A 6,660-nucleotide genomic window follows, 5' to 3' on the forward strand; every position below is an offset into this window, starting at 1 on the left:
CAAGCCTATACTGTTGAGAGGTAAAGCCAGGGAACGGATATGGTCAGAGTTTGTAAAACAATGAAAGGGATAGAAAGAACGTGGACATATATGTCAGAATCCAGAGCACTAGAATTCCTTGGAGTTTGAAGCAGAAAGAACTAGGAAAAATGAAAAGAAATACCACTTTGCATTAGTGACCAAAAAAACAAACTGGTCTACTCTAAGGGCAACACATACTAAAAACCTAACAGAGACAGAAAAGCAAAAGACATCATAAAAAGCACTTTTTTTTGGAATGTTAGGGAAGATATAATAAAATCAGCTAAAATATGCTGGGTGTTTCCTATGTGCTAGAAACTAAAGAAAGAATTTACAAAGATTAATTTAATTCTCACAACACTTTGAAATATGTATTATCTTTATCCTTCCTTTAAAAACATGTATTGGAGGCTTCCAGAGGTTTGAACATTTACTCAAATTATTGTCACTAGTATTTCGGGAAATAAAATATTGGGAAATAAAATTGCAACTCAGGTTGCTCTGTCTGCAAGCCAGAACACTTAGCCTCTCTGTGACAGTATAGCAGCTACACTGATGCCATACAAGGAGATGAGAGGGAATAGAGCCTGGAAGCACTCAGGGCTGCCATATATATGGCTAAGAATGAAGCTATTTGCTTTATATTGGCTTTTATCTGACATTTCTACAACTGAATTAACTATTGTACAAATGCAAATTATATCAATATGCATTTCTACTTAAAGATAAGGACAAGAGCTCAAAAATAACTGACTCTGAGTTTTGTTTAGGCGAGTCAAAGCTAGATGATCTTAATCAATTAACCACATCAGGAGGCTCACCTTCATTTGTAAAATAAGGATAGTAATCACTCATATCATAGCTATTTTATAGAATTGTTTGATAATCAAACTATGCAATTCATGTGAAAAGACTGAATAAAAGTCTATGGAGATGAAAGTAAGAGGAAAGATGATTTACAGTAATAAAAACAAGCCTTGGATTGTTCCACTTAGACATAAAAAAGTTTCTCATGGCAATTTTTACTTCTTTGTTTCTCAGAGTATAAATTAATGTATTCAATACGGGTGTTAGAATACCATAAAAGAGTGCTATGTTTTTGTCTATAGATAAAGTACACGATGGCCACATGTAAATAAATATACAGGGTACAAAGAACAAGGCAACAACAGTGAAGTGGGCCCCACAGGTGGAGAGGGCTTTGCGTCTCCCCTCCACACTGTGGGACCTCAAGGTGCGCAGGATGACAATGTAGGAGGCAGCCAGCATGAAGAAGTTCAACAGGCAGATCACACCACTCTTGGTCACCACCAGCAAGCCAATGATGTATGTGTCCGTGTAAGTGAGCTCCAGCAAACGTTACAAAGCCACAGACAGTGATTGATCATGTTGGGCCAACAGAAGGGCAGTTGAAGGACAAGGAAAAGTTGAGTATGTGAATGCAAGAAGCCCCCCAGCCAAGCCACCCCCACAAGCAGGGCACAGAGGTGCCTGGTCATGATGGTCGTGTAGTGCAGGGGCCTGCAGATGGCCACGTAGCAGTCATAGGCCATCACCGTGAGCAGGATGATTTCTGTGCCTCCCAAAAAATGGGCTCCAAAGAGCTGAGTCATGCATCCTTCATTAAGAGATGGTTCTCCCCTCATACAAGGAGTCAACAATAAGTTTAGGAGCCATACAGGAAGAATAGCACGTGTTAATAAAGGACAGGTTGGCCAAAAAGAAATACATGGGGAGTCCAGAGTGGGGCTGGAAGTGATAGTGACCACAATGAGCATGTTGCCACAAACTGTGAGCACATAGATGACCAAAAAGACAACAAGGAGAAACCTCTGTACCTCCGGATTCTGTGAGAGTCCCAGAATGAAAAATTCTGAGATATTGTGTGTTATTTCCATAGATTTCAAGGACGCTGGGAATATGAAGATACAGTTTTATCTATAAAACCAAGAAAGAAACTTAATATTAAGAGAACTAGTTTGTATGTTGGGGGTCGGGCACATTGCCAGGTTTCATTTGACAACACCCGCTTTCCTTTCTGGACACTTATACTTCTCAATTCCCTGTGTTTCAAAATTCTTGCATCAATTTATTCTTTAACCACATCTTTCTTTCTTCCCAGGGTTTGTTGAAACACTTTTATTTAAATCTGCTAGTCCCTCTGTAGTCTACAGGTAAGATTCAAAGAAAAAAAATGGTTCATAGCATCAGTGAAAGGTTCTATTACATGACTATCTGCCTATTCCATACATAAGACAGACTTCTGGGTGTGAGTAGATAACAGATCCCCTTTTCTTTGTCTAATCTGGCAAAATATTACCTGGCAAAATAGTCCTATTCACTCTTTATTCTCCACGAGATAATAAGGAAACATCTGTGCCTATCTTCTTGGTTTTGGTTAAACTAAAACTGTCACTAACTCCTCAATACACTCTTTTCTTAGAAACATAGGTCTTCTTAAAATAGCTAAATCTTCCAAATTGCTGAAGATCTGTGTAATAAGAATTAAAGGAGAACCATTAAGTGTCAAGAGAAAAGAAGACACCCAGATGTAAAAAGTGCAAGAGAGCAGACTCCTATGTTGATAAGGAGGCTTCCTCCTTGTCTTCTTTCCAAGCTTTTGCACAAGAAGGCAAATAGAGCTTCTGCAATGAAAAATCTTCAGAATATAACATTATGGCCAAGTGTAAGAGTAAACACCTATGTAGCACTTAATCTTTGCCAAGATCTCTCCTAACTCCTTTATATAGATCAACTTATTTAATCCTCACATCATCCCTATGAAATAGTGTAGCAGTTTGATATGCTTATAAATTCTAAAAATAGATATTGGATCATGTTTGTAATCTGGTCTATACCTGGGCATGATTGAGTTATGATTGGGCCTTTGATTGGGCCACATCATTAAGGCATTGAGTCCCCGCCCATTGGTGGGTGGAAACTCACAGATAAAAAGCATGGCAAGGGACAGAGTTGAGGGTTTCTGATGTTGGAGTTTTGATGGAATTTGATGATGAAGTCTTAAGCTGGAGCCCCAGGAAGTCAGCATGCAGAGGAAAGAGAAGCAAGCCCTGGGAAGAGAAGAACTGAGCCAGGAGAAGAACACAGGAATAGAGATTGCTCCTTAGACATGGGAGAAACCCCAGGGAGAGAGACAGAGCCCTGATAGTCTACAGCTGACCTTGTGGAGAGAGGCAAAGTCTAGAGAGCCTCATAGTCTATAGCTGACAATGTGGAGAAAAGAGAGGAGCTGAGCCCAGAGGAACCCAGGAAGCCAGAACCCTCACAGACATCAGCAGCCATCTTGCTCCAACATGTGAAAATAGACTTTGGTGAGGGAAGTAACTTATGCTTTATGGTCTGGTATCTGTAAGCTCCTACCCCAAATAAATGCCTTTTATAAAAACCAACCAATTTCTGGTATTTTGCATCAGCACCTCATTGGCTGACTAATACAGGTATATTACAGGTTTTTCCTCATTTTGCATGATAAAAGAAAGAGACATACACACTTAACTATCACCCACTATTAAGTTTCAGAGCTTGGGCTTGAACCCAGACAATCTGGCTCCAGAGCCTGTATGCTTCCCCTCTACACCCTACTAAACCCACTATACTGATATAGGCTATGGGTGGGGGCTGTTCCTCTCTTCCTAGATAACCTGAGCTGTGTGTGTCAGTCAGTGAAATCTGCAGCCCTGCCCTTGGTAACCATGTCAACAACTCCAGTCCCAGAAAAACAATTAAGCAATATAAATGCTATAAACTTCAAATATTCAGGGAGGATACAAACCAAATGTGTTAAAAGCTTGAATGGAATGTATGAAGTTCATGCTAAAAGCTTACCTAGAATATATAGGGTTCATGTTAAAAGCTTACCTAGAATGTGGGAGATGTATGTTAAATCAAACTTATTGAGCTCTAAAACAAAGGACCATTTAACTCTTCTTCATATAAAAAGAACTCAAAAATCTTATTCGGGTCTTGGGTTTTGAATAAGAAGTTTCCAAGACTGGCTGGTGGTAAATAAATTATTTTTTTCATTCCCAAAATTATTACTGAATCCCGGCATTCCATATCCAATAATTGTACTTCTCTTGATGTCTACAACAATACCACACTACACCCCACTACACACACTACACCCACACACACACAACACAACACTACACTTACACAGAGCCAAGTTTTTCCTCTGCCACTAATTCACAGTGTAACTATCAATAACCTCTCAAATCTTCGATTACTTTATCTCTAACATGAAGATAAGAGTACTGCTGCACCCTGAGGTTACAGATAGAAGTAAATGAAATTTGCATAACAAGTGTTTGCACAGAGTTTTACAGTGATAAACATTCAATAAATGCCATCTCTGGTCATCACCATCATCAACATCATGGCAAGAAATTCTTCATGTGGCCTAAGGAGCTACTTGTGAGTTCAGGACTAAGCAAGTATTGCTATAAGTATAATTTTATTATAAGTGAGAAAAATACCTTAATACTTATCCTTCTACAGAATACGAAAGGCTGGAGAAAATATAATCCCACCTGAGTGCTACACAATGTAGCCCATGAATTTTATGCTCCAAAATAAAAATGCTAAATTGATTCATCTCTGTGATTCAAAATTGTGGGAATAAAAATTAAATTGATTGTAAAAAATTGGCAAAGAGAGGAAGTCTCATGTTTGAGTTACCCACAAGAAAAAAATTATTCCATGGAAATATATGAGAAACTTAGGAAACCTATTACACAGCATGTTATTTGAGTTGTATTTTAATTTTTTTCAACTAAAAACAAACAGAATATAGAAAACTTACACTGACAAGATATGAGGATACTGACAGGTCACCAGAACTTTGTTTTTGTGTTTTACATCTGTACGTTATGGTATGGTGGACCTGGAAGATTTCCAAAAGGATCATCTACAGCAGTTCCAAGCCTTCATCCTAGATTTGACTCTTTTACATGAATAAACTACTAGATGAGATTCTAATTGTTTTTTATTTTGAAGAAAAGCATACATTGGGCAGTTGCTACTGATAACAGAAATTCATGAGCTGAAAGCTTGCTCAGTTCATTTAAAAGCACCTGGGAATTTGTTGTAGCATCCGTTTCCCTTTTCTTTGCTGACGAATCCTATGAAATTTTTAATTATCTTTTCCAATTGCTCCATTTTAAAGATGGTGAATTTGAGGCTCCAAAAGATTAGATGCATCTGGTCCAGTCACCTGGCTATTCATGGCAGAGACACAGCTAGAAACTCCATTGCTCCAGCATTTTGGGTACAACCAGCACCTTTCACTGCCTACTTCCTCTGGTGTTAGCCCACCAAAGAAAAGTAACTACTGCTAACAATAGGAAGAGAAGCCTCACAGAACCGGCTGTGGCTTATTGGCTCTGCATTCACTAAATTCTTAGCAGAAAACTGATTCACTCAATCTCAGAGAAAACCTTTCTTCTTCCCCTGACAAAGGTTATTTGTAAGGTGGGAGTGATAACATGGAGATTATCAGTGCTGTATGTTTTCTGCCTCTCTGAGGAAACTAATTCTCCCCTCACAGACCACTTGCTGAAGCACTAGCTTCTGTCTTGTTCACAGGTGAGGACAAGATTGCTGCCATCATCTAATTAGTCCCTTTGAATACAGTTTTGATCTCACAAGGAAACAATTTCTATTTGCCTCCCAGAAGTGACCAGTGTCCTTCTAGCATCTAGAGAGAGAGTCCACAAATTGTCAGAAAGAAAAGGGAGTTAATGAATTTCAGGAACTGATATTGAAGGATCAGAGTTTATGGGGAATTCAGTTAATTTAACAACAAAAATCAACAGCATTTTTGGACCACATTCTGTGTACCAGGCATGGGACCAAGCCCATTCACATGTATTATCTCCTTCATGGCCCCTACAAGCTGAGAGAGAATTATCACAATCCATTTACCATACCTTATCTGTGTTGACTGCTCAAAGATCAAGTTAACTAGATTCAGAACAAACTCAATTGCAATTACATTTCCACCATTCAGTCATTCAGTAAATGTATTCAGGTGCTATTTAATAAAGCCAACATTTTTCTAAATGCATAGAACATCATAGTGTGTAAGTCAGATATGTTCCCTGGCAGTGTGGAATTTATTCTCTAGAGGAGGCAATAGCCATCTCCAAAACAAAGCAAAGGGAAAAATAAATAAACAGAATAATTACAACATCAAATATGTGATATGAAATGATATTAAAGAAACAATCAGCAAGGAAGGATAACCATAAAGCAGATTCTAGTCTAGACCTCCTTTAGGTAGGGGGTCAAGGAAATCTTTGAGAAGGTGACATGTGAGCTGAGACCTAAGGAATGAGAAAAAGTGAGCCTTATGGAGAATGGAAGGGGCTGGGAACTGCGTGGACAAATGCCCAAAGCAGAAAAGAGTGTCTTGTAGGAACTGAAACCAGGCCATGATGGTTGGAGCACTGTGGGAAAGTGGGACAGTAACATACAATGAGTGGATCTGGGGAAGTACTGTATATTGTATATATGAATTTCGGTGATCTAAGACTCTTGTGAAGCTGACATTATGTTGGGATTCACTTTACAGGAAGTTTTGGATCACAGAGTGGTTCAACAATGGCAGCAGAGGAATAC

General features: G+C 38.8%; 1 pseudogene; it reads right to left on the minus strand.

Annotated features, from left to right (window-relative positions):
• Positions 1–921: 921 nt before the first annotated feature.
• LOC101423997 (olfactory receptor 4C3-like) lies at positions 922–1,919 on the minus strand (annotated as a pseudogene).
• Between the last annotated feature and the right edge of the window lie 4,741 nt (positions 1,920–6,660).

Source organism: Dasypus novemcinctus, chromosome 10 (assembly GCF_030445035.2).
Source record: "Dasypus novemcinctus isolate mDasNov1 chromosome 10, mDasNov1.1.hap2, whole genome shotgun sequence".
Lineage (NCBI taxonomy): Eukaryota > Metazoa > Chordata > Mammalia > Cingulata > Dasypodidae > Dasypus > Dasypus novemcinctus.